Below are 3,794 nucleotides of genomic sequence, written 5' to 3' on the forward strand. Positions count from 1 at the left end.
CTCAAGTGAAGAGGTGGATGAAGATAAAGAGATGGCCAAGCTCTTCAAGAAATTTAAATGATTCATGACATCCAAAGAAGATAAGAAACATGAATTGAGCAAGAAGAAAGCTCATTCGGTGTGCTATGAATGCCAAAGAACTGCATATGCCAAATATGAATGTCATCTTCTAAAGAAGAATAGATCAAGTAAGAAGAAGGCTTTTGTGGCTACATGGAGTGATAAAGACATCACCGGTGATGAAAATGAAGAAGTAGCTAACCTTTTCCTCATGGTTATCCAAGAAGATTCTAAGGTATCCTCTAACTTATCTAATTCAAATTCATATACATTTGATGAGTTACAAGATTTTTATGATGAATTATTATCAGAATGTGAAGTATTGATTTCAAAACACAAAACAATTCATTCAAAATTGAGAATGGCTCACTTTCTAAGACTAATAGTGAACTTGAAAGCAAACTCAAGGATTTTCAAGAGAAACTAATTTTTTTTAGGAAAAAGAAATTTGACTTGCAAAATTTGCTTTCTAAAGTTCATGGGGATCATCAAAAGAAAATTGATGATCTTGAGAAAGAAAAGGTTAATTTTCACAAAAATCATTAAAAATACATTTGAAAGAGTATATGGGTCCCTAAATATTTGAGATAAATTTGAAATAGCTTTTACAATATACATGCTTATTCCTCTAAATATTTTAAAGGAAAATGGTTAAGAGTATATGGGTCCCTAAAAGACTCATTGCTACTAAAGACAAGGATATTCTATATCCATGGATACCTAATGGGACTAAATTATTTGCTAAAAGAAAATATACCTTTAATGACACACGAACGATGACACACGCTAATTTATGACTTGCAAAATATGTGTGTCATAAAAAATGTCATGTTTCTTAAAATCTTAACGATTTATGACTTACAATAATGTGTGTCATATTCAATAGTCATATTCCAAAAAATTTAGCAAACACATGGAGTATACTTTTCATTGTGTGTCATCTCTAAAGGGCGTCTTTTAATTTTACCCCATAATTTTCATTTCACTTTCTTTCGGTCTCTTTTTCCAGTCTGTCACCCTCTCTCTACGTACCCTTTCAAACTTTTCAAATACCAGCAAAAATTGCCCCCTACCTTCCGCATTACCATTCTCTCGTAGCCCTTTCTCTTCTATTCTCTTTTCATTTTTCTTCAAAATCAGTTTCCTTTGTTTCGTTTCTAGGGGTTCTGTTCAGCAATGGTGAAGCCTAATGTCAACAAGGTGAAGCGGCTAAGATCTTGGGTTTAAAACTACGATTGTGGAAGATATGGGACAGAGACACAGGTGGTGAGGCTTTTGGCTTTGAATTCTGGGTCTGAGATTAAGCCTGATAGGCCATATGCTGAGTTTTGGATGGGAACCCATGACTTAGGGCCAAGTTTTATTGCTGATGACAATGGAGAAAGTAAGAATTTGGGTTTAAAAGATTGGATTTTGAAGAATCTGAATGTGCTTGGTCATAAGGTTTTGAAGAAATGGGGGCTTAATCTTCTTTTTCTGTTCAAGGTTTGTTCTTTTCTTTTACACGTATTTCTCTACTTTCTTTCTGGGGATTTCTTTTTTTTTCTCCCATTTCCTTTGATTACTGGGAAATTGAATTTTGATTTTTGTGTGCATGTGTTTGGAATTGGGTTAATGAGTTTTCTTTTTCATTTTAATGGTAATGGCCATAACTTTTATTCAGTATTCATGGAAATTGAATTCTCTCCATACATCTAAAATTTCCATTTTTACCATTTTTGTGATGTCCATTATTATTTCCCCTCTGCTTCTTTTAGTATTTAGAAGTGTAAAATTTTACTTTTTGGGTTTTTTTCAACTCAATTTAAATTTAGATCAGAGCGATGAAGATAGAAAATAGGGAACTATAATGGATCTTGGAGAAGTTAATGGCAAAGAATTAAGCTTGACAGTTAAAAATGGCAACCAACATAACTTTAACTACAATATGAGCATTTTCTTCTTCTGGTATTTATCTTTTGCAAGTAAAATACCAACCTGATTTCGTGTTTCATATGATTTAATATATGTACTTTCAGTGGCAAAACCCCTTTTAATACAGGCATATCTGGATAAAGAATTAGCCAAAGAATTGCATAAGTTGAAGCCAAATCTCTATAAGGATGCTAATCATAAACCTGAGATTGGTTTGGCCATAATATAATTCAGGGCCCTTTATGGGTTCATTACTCTTGAGGTAATACATGAATCATGCTCGGTTTTTTGTGGTGAAACTTCCCTTTCCTAGTTGTCTTCTTCGAGTGTATTACTCTTGCCTTTATGTTTGCTAAAATTCTTGGTAGTCACATTTTACAACTATATTTCTCATCTATGCTGTCAAGTTATGATTATGGAAATGATATGCATGATGAAACTTTGAGTCCAAATCACATCTGGAATCGAGACATAAGGTAATCTATCTTGATTTTCTGTGAATCCACTGTCACCTTTTCTGGTTGGTGTTGTTTTGCCTAAACCGCCTAGGATAAATATTATACTTGCTATCTTTAGGTGAAATTTAATGTCACCGTGCCAGAACGTTCTCATGTCTATTGATATTAGAGGATTATTAATATTTTTAAACTTATTTTCTGTATATATTATGATGCTCCAGGACAGGTACCATCACATTATAGAAGTTTGACACCCAGTCTAGCAATTTCATAGAGTTTCTGAATGCTGAGGAATATAATATTTTAATTGTGAAAAAAAGATAAATATTCAAGTGTATTGTTTAGCCTTTCTTTTTCCTGTACTTCTTATTTTCTGTTATTTCCAAATAATGTCTGAAATATCTTTAGGATTGTTATAGGTTGCCTATAATTGTTTTGTATTAATTGATGGATGCTTCTTGTTTGTACTTACCATTTTCTTTGATTATGACCGAATAAATGTAAAGATAGTGGTTATTTTCTCTAGAATCTATAATGAGGAAAACTCTGGAAATAGAGCTTTAAGTAAAAGAGTTTATTCGATGTGCAGAGACCTTATGTTGGATTGGAGGAAATAATAAGAAATAGTGATATTCTTCTCATATGTTCACCTTGAGACGAGAAATATGTTTTTATCAAAGATTATAGAAGTTATAGAAATTCATTAAAAGTTTCAGCCTTTCACTTTGTCCAAAATCAAGGAAATTTCATATAAAATTGGTGTTCTTTTTAAAGATCTTGTTTTCTTACATTTTGAAATTGATGAATTTGCACATTATTGCAATGTTTTGAGTATCGCGGCATTCTTAATTCACTGCTTGTGTGTTTCAGGTCAAGGTTCGTCTCTAATTATATGTGTTGGAATATTAATTGGATACACAGATACGATGTACGAGATGTTGACTCTACTCTCAGGTATGCCATATGTGCTGACTAAGGTCGTCTTCTTAAGTTGGGTGGAGCTTTTGTCAGAATTATAACTTTTTAGTTCAAAAACTGTCATGTTTTAAAAGTAAAAAAAAATGATTTCATGATTTCTGTTTTCCATGCAAAATTATTATTAGTAATAAGTAAAAATATCCTAAGCGGTTATTAATTAAGAAATTAAGTTTGACTAGGTAGGAAGCCTGAAGCTGTGGTACCAAATTTGATTTCATTGTAAATAGTATATTCTGTAGCTATTTCAATGAAAGTAATTCAGTATGTGGGTCATAGGAATGTGAGGAAAGTGGTGTGAAAATTGTATTTATACACTAGTCCTTTAGAGATTATTTTTTCAACTACAACGACCTTTGTTTTCTGTAGATGTGGACATCAAATATA

The sequence above is a fragment of the Hibiscus syriacus genome, unplaced genomic scaffold (assembly GCF_006381635.1).
Source record: "Hibiscus syriacus cultivar Baekdansim isolate YM2019G1 unplaced genomic scaffold, ASM638163v2 tig00109957_pilon, whole genome shotgun sequence".
NCBI lineage: Eukaryota > Viridiplantae > Streptophyta > Magnoliopsida > Malvales > Malvaceae > Hibiscus > Hibiscus syriacus.